At 36.2% G+C, this 12,035-nt stretch overlaps 1 protein-coding gene across 1 annotated transcript in view; it reads left to right on the forward strand.

The window, feature by feature from the left end:
- Positions 1–12,035, forward strand: part of CFAP47 (cilia and flagella associated protein 47) — an 801,982-nt gene that overhangs the window by 368,189 nt on the left and 421,758 nt on the right. The gene's annotated exons all lie outside the window — the stretch shown is intronic.

Genomic DNA, 12,035 nt, shown 5'->3' on the forward strand with positions numbered 1-12,035 from the left:
ATATGTGGAACATTGAAATGTGAACTATTTACTGTAAATACACACTATAGCACTTTATTAAATATGATTATTGCATAAATATGTTTTTACATATTTTCATCTACTTGACTGCAAGGGCTCCAATGTGCATATATATATATATATATATATATACATACATATCCATCTTTAGACATGTTTTTATGTATGTACCTCAATGTTAAAGTCCTTTGTCTGCCTTTTTTTTCTGAGATGTCATATCTTTGAGCCCTTATAACTTTTTTGTGCAATAATGGTTTTGCATAATTTTTATTAGATAGTAATATTATAAGTGTAACTGTAATTTGTAATGTATTTTTGATGTGTTTTAGGACATGCTTATCCGACATGCTTTAACTTCAATTGCGGTCAAGCAAACAACCAAAAAACCTAATGCGCGCAAACACATGCAATAAACCCCTTTTCACTTTTGCTTAACCATTAGCACTCCACTCATAATCTAGCCCTAATGCTAATAAAGAATAAAAGTCAAACATAATTTATGGTCTAGTACAGAAAGTATAAATAGAAAAATCCTCCAACTTCTTGTATTTAAAAATGACCTTTATTATGCAAACATGGGTCCAAAATAAAGCAACGTTTCAGGCTAATTTATGATCTTCATCATGCTAGTATAGAAAGTCTAGATCAAAAAGACAAGGAGCGCCTCATAGTGAAATCCATAGATATTATTGTCAAAGAAAAGGTAAAATAAAACAATTTGTGATGGCACTTGTTAGAGTGCAAACAAGCAGGCTAACACTTGCAGTAGTCAGCTAACTGGATACTTCTCCCATATCAGGGCGAGACTGGTGTACGGTCTGTCAGCATCCAAACAGCAGGCGGTGATCAGTGAAAAGCTGAAAAAAATCACTTTAAACGTGATACAATACAATTTTTTCCGTAGAAGTGTATTAAAAAGCAGACACCTCCGTTGAGATATAAAATCAGGCAAAAGAAAGAAATAGTATAAAAACAAAGAAACCAGCGCATTGTATTTCATTGGCTATCCAGGGTTTTTTAATCATTCAATGGAAATGGTATCAGGAAAAGTGTCTGCAACTAAACTAAACTAAAAAATGGTATATGAAAATAATAAAACCGTATTTAGGAAAATAGAATAAAAATGTTTTTTTTTTACTATGCACATTTTAATGTAATGCTTGGGCAAACAAATTTGTTGCATATATTGTATTTCTATAAATTTATAAATACCTGTAATTTTGTTCATAATGTCAATGTTTGGGCAAAGAAAAGTTTTTTTGTAACACATTGTATTTCTTCAGCTTTCTTGTAGTCTCTCAAATATCTGTATTTTTTAATATAGTTTTGAATCGTAATTAGCACACCATTTGTATTCTATTTTCCTAAATACGGTTTTATTATTTTTATCTATCATATCAAAATACACAATGACCCTCAAATATTTTTATATTGGTTAAAATTTTATACAACCTTATGTATTGTTTCTTTTTAGTATACTCATATTATTGAGCTACTCTCCACAGCATTTTTTTAGTTGCAGACACTTTCCCTGATACCATTGGATGATTTGAAAACCCTGGATAGCCAATGAAATACAATGTGCCGGTTTAAGTAAGCGACTTTTTCTTTGTTTTTATACTATTTCTTTATTTTGCCTGATGAAACGACCATTGCACCAGGTGGAGAAACACGTTGCAATATATTAAAACTATATTAAAACTTTGTTTTTATATCTCTACGGAGGTGTCTGCTTTTTAATACACTTTTATGGAAGGAATTGTATTATATCACGTTGAAAGTGATTTTTTTTCAGCTTTTCACTGATTACCGCCTACTGTTTGGACGCTGTCAGACCGTACACCAGTCTCACCCTGATACGGGGGAAGTATCCAGTTAGCTGAATACTGCAAGTGTCAGCCTGCTCGTTTGCACTCTAACAAGTGCCATAATAAATTGTGAGTTTTATTTTACCCTTTCTTTGACCATAATATCTATGGATTTCACTATGAGGCGCCCCTTTTCTTTTTGATCTAGATCATCAAGGTGAATCTGATATCATTTCCCTCAAGTGGAGCAGCCTCACACACCTCCATATTAATTTTGAATTGGGACTTATATTTCAACAGTCAAATCACTTTAAAACCATTGTTTTATATTGATTTACCTTTTTTCAACAGTATTTGTTTGTTTTTGGTATTTATCCATTATTTTGTATTTTTAACTATTTGCAATAGCATAATCAATATCATTAGTGCACCACCTTGTCTAGGTTTTTTTTGCACCTAGCACTTTGTTTAGTATAGAAAGTACTCATAATTGTCCTTAGACCCCGTTAACAGGTTAGATTTTAATAAAATGTCTTGTTATGAAAATGTGAGTAAACAGCAATATTGAAAGATCTACAATATGAATTGATAGGTATTTTATGACAATATGCATCCATATTGATTAAGACAAACACATATGTGAATGTAAGAATAATAAAAGAAAAAAGAGGAGCGCTAAATGCACAGATACAATTTAATATGTATGAATCATATAGTAACAAAAATAGCAGAACATATGTATAAGTATCAAGCTAAAAATATTAAATATTAATTCAAGTACCCAGCGTTATAAAATTGTGGAATATATCAAACTTATATATTAGAGCAAAATCTCTCAACATATGCCATATAGAAATAGGGGCAAATAGCTGTTATATGATGTGCGGACGAATTGAGGCAATATATTAATAGCTCAGAAAAGCTGAGCACTATATAGCACATAGAAGACAGAGTCAGTGTCCTAATAGTGAGTGCTTATGACTTCAGAAGTCGGACAATATTGGCAAAGTACCTTTTATCCTCTGACCGAGTGGATGGGGTAGTTTCTATGATCCATTTTTCCAGTACCTCTCCGTGGCTTTGTCCGCATCCAGGAGGGCAGCTTGTGACGTCTGTTTGCAGCGTGTTGGTCGTGTCTGCAGTTCCTCTCAGCAGCTCTGTCCATGTCTAGGAGGACAACCTGAGGTGTCTGTATGCTGCGTTAGTATCACCTGATTTCGGTTTGCAGCGTGTACCTCACGTGACTTTGGTCCCATCACTTTTGACAGTTCTATCAATCTGATGAAAAAGTTACTGTAGTGCTACAGTGTGAATAACGATGCGGTGCAGACTTGGCTAGTCCGAAGACACCAAGAGTGGTGACAGGGAGATTCCTGCTTAGCAAGAAAAGTCTATCGCCTAGATTTAGAGTTCTGCGGCCAAAAGGGTGCGTTAGCTACGCATGCTTTTTTCCCCCCGCACCTTTTAAATACCGCTGGTATTTAGAGTTCACAGAAGGGCTGGCTTTTCAGTGCGTTAGGCTCCAAAAAGGGAGCGTAGAGCATAATTTAACGCCACTGCAACTCTAGATACCAGCGGTGCTTACGGAAGCGGCCAGCTTAAAAAATGTGATCCAATCAGCCAATCAGATTGAGCTTGCATTCTATTGGCTGATCGGAACAGCCAATAGAATGCAAGCTCAATCTGATTGGCTGATTGGATCAGCCAATCGGAATGAACTTGATTCTGATTGGCTGATTCCATCAGCCAATCAGAATATTCCTACCTTAATTCTGATTGGCTGATAGAATCCTATCAGCCAATCGGAATTCGAGGGACGCCATCTTGGATGACGTCATTTAAAGGAACCGTCATTCGGCGAGTAGGCGTCGGTTGAAGAGGATGTTCCGCGTCGGCTTGGAAGAAGATGGCTCCGCTCCGCTCCAGAAGAAAGAAGATTGAAGATGCGGCTTGATAGAAGACTTCATCCCGATGATGGACTTCCGACTTCAGCCCGATGATGGATTTCTTCAGCCGCCGCTTGGATCCAGACTTCAGCCCGAGGATGGACGTCACTCTTCAGCCCCCCGCTTGGGCTTGGATCAACACTTCCGAGGCTTGGATCAAGACTTCCGAGGACCGATCGGTGAACGTGGTATGGTGAAGATAAGGTAGGAAGATCTTCAGGGGCTTAGTGTTAGGTTTATTTAAGGGGGGTTTGAGTTAGATTAGGGGTATGTGGGTGGTGGGTTGTAATGTTGGGGGGGGGATTGTATCTGTTTTTTTTACAGGCAAAAGAGCTGAATTCTTTGGGGCATGCCCCGCAAAGGGCCCTGTTCAGGACTGGTAAGGTAAAAGAGCTTTGAACTTTTTTAATTTAGAATAGGGTAGGGCATTTTTTATTTTGGGGGGCTTTGTTATTTTATTAGGGGGCTTAGAGTAGGTGTAATTAGTTTAAAATTGTTGTAATATTTTTCTAATGTTTGTAAATATTTTTTTATTTTTTGTAACTTAGTTCTTTTTTATTTTTTGTACTTTAGTTAGTTTATTTAATTGTAGTTATTTGTTGGTATTGTATTTAATTAATTTATTGATAGTGTAGTGTTAGGTTTAATTGTAGATAATTGTAGATATTGTATTTAAATAATTTATTGATAGTGTAGTGTTAGGTTTAATTGTAGATAATTGTAGATATTGTATTTAATTAATTTATTGATAGTGTAGTGTTAGGTTTAATTGTAACTTAGGTTAGGATTTATTTTACAGGTAATTTTGTAATTATTTTAACTATTTTAGCTATTAAATCGTTCTTAACTATTTAATAGCTATTGTACCTGGTTAAAATAAATACAAAGTTGCCTGTAAAATAAATATTAATCCTAAAATAGCTATAATATAATTATAATTTATATTGCAGCTACATTAGGGTTTATTTTACAGGTAAGTATTTAGATTTAAATAGGAATAATTTATTTAATAAGAGTTAATTTATTTCGTTAGAATAAAATTATATTTAACTTAGGGGGGTGTTAGGGTTAGGGTTAATATTAGCTTTAGGGGTTAAAAAATTTATTAGAGTAGCGGTGAGCTCCGATCGGCAGATTAGGGGTTAATACTTGAAGTTAGGTGTCGGCGATGTTAGGGAGGGCAGATTAGGGGTTAATACTATTTATTATAGGGTTATTGAGGCGGGAGTGAGGTGGATTAGGGGTTTATAACTTTATTATAATAGCGGTGCGGTCCGCTCGGCAGATTAGGGGATAATAAGTGTAGGCAGGTGGAGGCGACGTTGTGGGGGGCAGATTAGGGGTTAATAAATATAATATAGGGGTCGGCGGTGTTAGGGGCAGCAGATTAGGGGTACATAGCTATAATGTAGCTGGCGGCGGCATGCGGACGGCAGATTAGGGGTTAATAAGTGTAGGCAGGTGGAGGCGATGTTGTGGGGGGCAGATTAGGGGTTAATAAATATAATATAGGGGTCGGCGGTGTTAGGGGCAGCAGATTAGGGGTACATAGCTATAATGTAGCTGGCGGCGGCGTGCGGACGGCAGATTAGGGGTTAATAAGTGTAGGCAGGTGGAGGCGACGTTGTGGGGGGCAGATTAGGGGTTAATAAATATAATATAGGGGTCGGCGGTGTTAGGGGCAGCAGATTAGGGGTACATAAGTATAACGTAGGTGGCGGTCGGCAGATTAGGGGTTAAAAAAATTTAATTGAGTGGCGGCGATGTGGGGGGACCTCGGTTTAGGGGTACATAGGTAGTTTATGGGTGTTAGTGTACTTTAGAGCACAGTAGTTAAGAGCTTTATAAACCGGCGTTAGCCCAGAAAGCTCTTAACTACTGACTTTTTTCTGCGGCTGGAGTTTTGTCGTTAGATTTCTAACGCTCACTTCAGACACGACTCTAAATACCGGCGTTAGAAAGATCCCATTGAAAAGATAGGATACGCAAATGACGTAAGGGGATCTGCGGTATGGAAAAGTTGCGGCTGGAAAGTGAGCGTTAGACCCTTTCCTGACTGACTCCAAATACCGGCGGCAGCCTAAAACCAGCATTAGGAGCCTCTAACGCTGGTTTTAATGGCTACTGCCCAACTCTAAATCTAGGCCTATGTGTTTCGCCCTCGACTGGGCTTTATCAAGACAGTATGATCAATATAGTTTGATAATATTCATAAATGCAGTGTATTTATTATTATTTTATTATTATCGGTTATTTGTAGAGCGCCAACAAATTCCGCAGCGTTATAAACAAAGGGGGAGTACAACAAAACAATTATAGGGTAGAGGGCCCTGCCAAGAGTTGCACTGTTGTAGTCAGCTCTTAAGAAGGTGATCTTCAAACAGCTGGACTTTTAGGCTTACATGCTAGGAGGGTTCAGGGGATTGCAGTGGAGGAGAGGAACTGATATTAGGAAAGGTTAGCGTAGGTTGTATGCGTCCCTGAACAGTAGAGTCTTTAGGGAGCACTTGAAGCTTTTAAAACTAGAAGAGAGTCTTGTGGAGTGAGGCAGAGAGTTCCACAAGATGGGAGCCAGTCTGGAGAAGTCCTGTAAACGGGAGTGTGATGAGGTGACAAGAGAGGAGGAGAGTAGGAGGTCATGAGCAGAGCGAAGGGGACGGGAGGGAGAGTATCTGGCGACAAGGTCTGAGATGTAGGGGGGAGCAGTGCAGTTGAGGGCTTTGTATGTAAGAGTGAGAGTTTTGTGTTTGATCCTAGAGGCAAGAGGAAGCCAGTGAAGGGATTGGCAGAGAGGCGCAGCAGATGAAGAGCGACGTGTAAGGAAGATGAGTCTGGCAGAGGCATTCATTATGGATTGTAAAGGAGCTAGGCGGCAGGTGGGGAGACCAGAGAGGACGGAGTTGCAGTAATAGAGGCGGGAAAGAATGAGAGAGTGGATTAAAATCTTAGTTGTGTCTTGTGTAAGGAAGTGTCTAATTTTAGCGATGTTTTTAAGGTGGAAGCGGCAGGCTGTAGCCAAGGACTGAATGTGAGGAGTGAAGGAAAGATCTGAGTCAAATGTGACCCCGAGACATTGGGCATGCGGGGTAGGGGTAATGATGGAGTTGTCGACAGTTATAGAGATATTGGGGGTGGAGATTTTGGAAGAAGGGGGAAAATGAGGAGCTCAGTTTTGGAGAGATTTAGCTTGAGGTAGTGAGAGGACATCCAGGAAGAGATGTGAGAAAGACAGTTAGTGACACGGGTTAGCAAGGAATGAGATAGTTCATGTGATACATGTGTACATGTGATATATCTATAACAATAATAAAACTCAAAATTAAGCTATAAGATCTATACGATCTATATCTACAACGCGATTTTTGGTCCGCACACAGTAGTTGGGACTTCACTATATACATGTTAAAGGGACACTGAACCCAATTTTTTCTTTCGTGATTCAGATAGAGCATACAATTTTAAGCAACTTTCTAATTTACTCCTATTATCAATTTTCTGCGTTCACTTGCAATCTTTATTTGAAAAAGAAGGCATCTAAGCTTCTTATTTTGGTTCAGAACTCTGGACATCACTTTTTCTTGGTGGATGAATTTATCCACCAATCAGCAAGAACAACCCAGGTTGTTCACCAAAAATCTACCAGTTCACCAAAAATCCATCTAAACTTACATTCTTGCATTTCAAAAAAAAGATACCAAGAGAATGAAGAAAATTTGATAATAGGAGTAAATTAGAAAGTTACTTAAAATTTCATGGTCTACCTGAATCACAAAAGAAAAAAATTGGGTTCAGTGTCCCTTTAACAGCTATTTGCCCCTATTTCTAAATGGCATATGTTGAGGGATTTTTCTCTAATATATAAGTTTGATATATTTCACAATTTTATTACACTGAGTACTTGAATTGATATTGTTTATCATTGTTTTATACTTAACAGGAGACGTCCTGATTTTTTATATTTTTAGCTTGATACATATTTTCTGCTATATTTGTTACTATATGATTCATACATATTAAATTGTATCCGTGCATTTAGCGCTCCTCTTTTTTTCTTTTATCATTCTTACATTTACATATGTGTTTGGCTTAATCAATATGGATGCATATTGTCATAAAATACCTATCAATTCATATTGTAGATCTTTAACTATTGCTGTTTACTCACATTTTCATATACAAACAAAGTATTTTAGCACTCCAGCCAGGTATTGCAAGTCACCCAAGGGCCACTACCTAAGGCCCAAACAAATAATGTAACAGATAGCAGGAAGTTGACAGCAAATTCCAATATTTATTTAATGAAGACAAAAATGCAGGGCAACGTTTCGGGACCTTATCCCTTAGTCATGCCTTGCCTAACAAACACACCAAAGTGATTTATATACTAGTATGCCACTAGGTGGCGCTCAAGAACATTTAACTCATTCCATGATAAAGTTTAATACATTATACATGTCCATTTATTAACTTATACCTATAATATAAAATACACTATTCTCTACTAACAACTCTTTATATGTAAAACAGTAAATAATAATAATTACATATTGAAACATCAATAAATAATGATGAAAACTATCCATCATTCACAGAAACACTGTTAAATCCCATTCTTTATTTAACCCTTTCGGTTCCAAACATTCTAATTCATATATCCAGTAGGACTCTCTTTGTTTAAGCAATAACTCCCTATTCCCACCTCTACCTTGTATGTCAATGCAATCTATAATCTGAAACTTCAATTGACTAATTGAATGGCCAGCCTTTAAAAAATGAGCAGCAAGAGGGGTTTTTGTGTTACCAGTACGTATATTGCTCTTATGTTTAATAATCTGGTCCTTAGCGGACCTTGTCGACTCTCCTATATAAACACCCCCACATGGACACTTAATCATATATATTACAAATGTAGTTAAGCAGGTAAAAAAACCTTTTATATTATATTCTTTCCAGTGTGGGGATGATGGAATACAGCTCCTTTGGTCATATTACAACAACATGAGCATCCTAAGCAAGGGTAGCATCCTTGGTTTTTAGTGGTGATATATCTAAGATTAGATTTAATATTAGAACCAATATCTGCTTTCACCAATTTACTTTGAATATTAGCTCCTCTCTTAAAGGCAGGCATAGGGGGTTTCTGAAATTCTACTATAGAGGGGTTGCAATCAGAAAGCACATTCCAATGTTTTTTAATGATTCGTTGGATCTTTTTACTCTGAGCATTATATTCAGACACAAAAATAAGCCTATCACCCTTATTATCTACATTACTTCTCATATCTTTAGGTTTCAGTAGATTCAATATAGGGATAGACTTTACAATTTTTATTTCTTTATTAATTAAACTAATAGGGTAACCTCTTTCTTTAAACCTTTCTCCCATTTCTATCAGTCTTTTATCCAGTGTATTATCATCTGACACAATCTTACGAACCCAAAGCATCTGGCTATGGGGAAGAGATTTAATAAGAGAAGGAGGATGGTCACTCTCAAATCTCAAAAGACTATTGCGGTCTGTGCTCTTTTTAAAGAGATCCATTTTAAATTGGTTGCCCATTTTAATTACTCTAACATCCAAAAAGTCTATCTGTTCTTCACTCCAGGAAAGTTTAAACTTAATATGATTAGTTGATATATTTAAATTATTAACAAATTTTTCCAGGGTTCCAACGTCGCCCAGCCAAATACCAAAAATATCGTTGATATACCGCCACCAGGTGGCGCCATACTGAATAATTACGTTTGATATATACCACAATTTTATAATGCTGGGTACTTGAATTGATATTGTTTATCATTGTTTTATTCTTAACAGGAGACGTCCTGATTTTTTTTTTTATATATAAAAAAACAAATATAACCATCTTATGTATCCACGCAGGGATAGATATGTGTCTATACAATTATAATGTTACAAAAATCAGGGCGTACGTATTGAGGTTTATGGACTAGGTTCTGAACAAAAACAGTAGTAGATAAGGCAATGCATAAAATATGCAGAACAACATATAGTCTGGTATGTCTGTGAAAACTTTTATGACATCAAAGTTATAATCGTAAACCCAAGGTCGCTCAGATGGATTCAGTGGTTCTCATTTTACATTTAATATCTCATAGCATTTGATGTCTCATAGTAATGTATTTCTCATAGACTGCTACTAAAGTGAGTGAGGAGAAAGAAAAAAAAAAGGAAAAAAAAAGTGAGGAGGGGAGGGGGAAAGAGAAGAGAAGATGTGGGAAGGGAGAAGTAAGGGGGGGATAAGGATTTTGTGGAGTATTAAGGATATCATACGGGTCTTCAGTGTGGGAATTTCTCCAACCAAGGAGACCAGATGTCTAGATAGGAATCCATGTTATCTAAAACAGAATAGGAGTATGATTCCATTTTCTGAAGGAAGTGTGCAGTGGCAATAATTTGTGAGATGGTGGGAGGGGATTTCTGCTTCCATGCCTTCTTGATTTCAAGTTTAATGGACATGAGTAAGTAGATAATGATGGATTTTTGGGCTTGGGACATTGTTGGAAAGCTTACATGTAGAAGACATGACTGAGGGCTAAGTGTATAGGTGATATGCATGGCATTGAATATGTGAAACATCTGTGTCCAGACTGGTGTAATTTTTGGGCAGTACCACCAGATGTGGCTTTGTGTGCCTAACATGCCACATCCTCTCCAGCAGGTAGGAGAGTGATTGATGTAGATTATGTGCAAGGTAATAGGTACTAGATGCCATCTAACTGTGATCTTGTACTATAACTCCCATAAAGTTGCGCACTGTAATAGCTTCCTGGTGAAAAGTATCTCCCTATGCCAGGTTTCAGTGTCAGCAGTAAAATGTAGTTCTCTCTCCCAAGCAAGATGTTGTGATATCTTATGGTGTGAGTGAGGCTCGAGGAGGAGACTATAATGAAACAAGAGAGTTCCCCTTGGCCGACGAGCTTGTGTCCACTTTTGTTCCCAAACAGTGGGCTCCCTAAGATCTCTTCTAGGGAATCCCCAGGAGACATCCTGATTGTTAATATTTTTAGCTTGATACATATACATATTTTCTGCTATTTTTGTTACTATATGATTCATATATATTAAATTGTATCCGTGCATTTAGCACTCCTCTTTTTTCTTTTATGGTTCTATCTGGTTAAAATTTGAGGGGTTTAACTGAGGTAGCAGGATATCATCTCCAGTGCTCACTTCTAATTTGTATTAATCGTAAATGTAAGAATGACAGATGACCTGTATATCACACATATGAAAGTGCATTGTGCACCAAAAAAAAAAAAACAACCAAAGAAAAACTTAAATTAATTTGTTTTTCATGAAAGCATATGAATGATTGTTTTATAACTTCTTGTAAAAACCAGACGAAAGCATATCATTTCAAATTGAAAACCATTTACAACTTTTGCAACTTTTTCATCCTGCCAAAAAAAAATCAATCTTCTTTAGGGAAGGTTTATAAACTGAAATCCATATTTTCTTAATTTTTTTTTATACAGTAAGGAAGACAATGTTGTATGTTTTATGACAAAAATCTCCTTCTCTTTGGTAATTTGTCCTAGGATCAGTTTAGACCCACAGACCTAGTTTGCATAAGCACAATCACAAGGTCACTACATTTTTATAATTAGAACCTGTATTGTAAGTCAGGCATGAAAAAAATATTGCAAGCTTACTTGTGCAAACTCACATTAACTATGATTCCCTATATTATCAGTGATTAGTGCAAAACCTTTGACAGACCACACTGATGCCATTTTAGATGTACTTGATACACAATGGTCTAGATTCATTAAGTATATATTCATATCTGTTTTATAGTTCTTCACTATTAGGTGGTCATGAAATTTAAATATTTATCTATATTAATTGGTCAGTTATATACAATTTCTCATAGCACATGGGAGTCAAAACAAATATGAAAATACATAAATCACAAATGCAACATTGGGAAATCTATTGTGCAATCTTTTTTTGCAATGTCTACATGTATTTAGTATTTGCATTAGTGTAATTTTAATTTACATTCAGTGCATCTTTGTATATGATGGGATATTAATGAAAATTGTTGTATATTTATAAAAAGTCTAAAAATACTATAACTAGTGTGCTAATATTTATTTTTTTAATTTGGAATATATATATATTAACCAACATAATGTGAAATTGTTTTATTTATTAGCATGATATTTTTTCTAATATGAATATTAATCAATTTAGTTATTTTTTTAAATGTGACAAGTGCTGTATTTCTTTATT

This window comes from Bombina bombina, chromosome 3, assembly GCF_027579735.1.
Source record: "Bombina bombina isolate aBomBom1 chromosome 3, aBomBom1.pri, whole genome shotgun sequence".
NCBI classification, from domain to species: domain Eukaryota; kingdom Metazoa; phylum Chordata; class Amphibia; order Anura; family Bombinatoridae; genus Bombina; species Bombina bombina.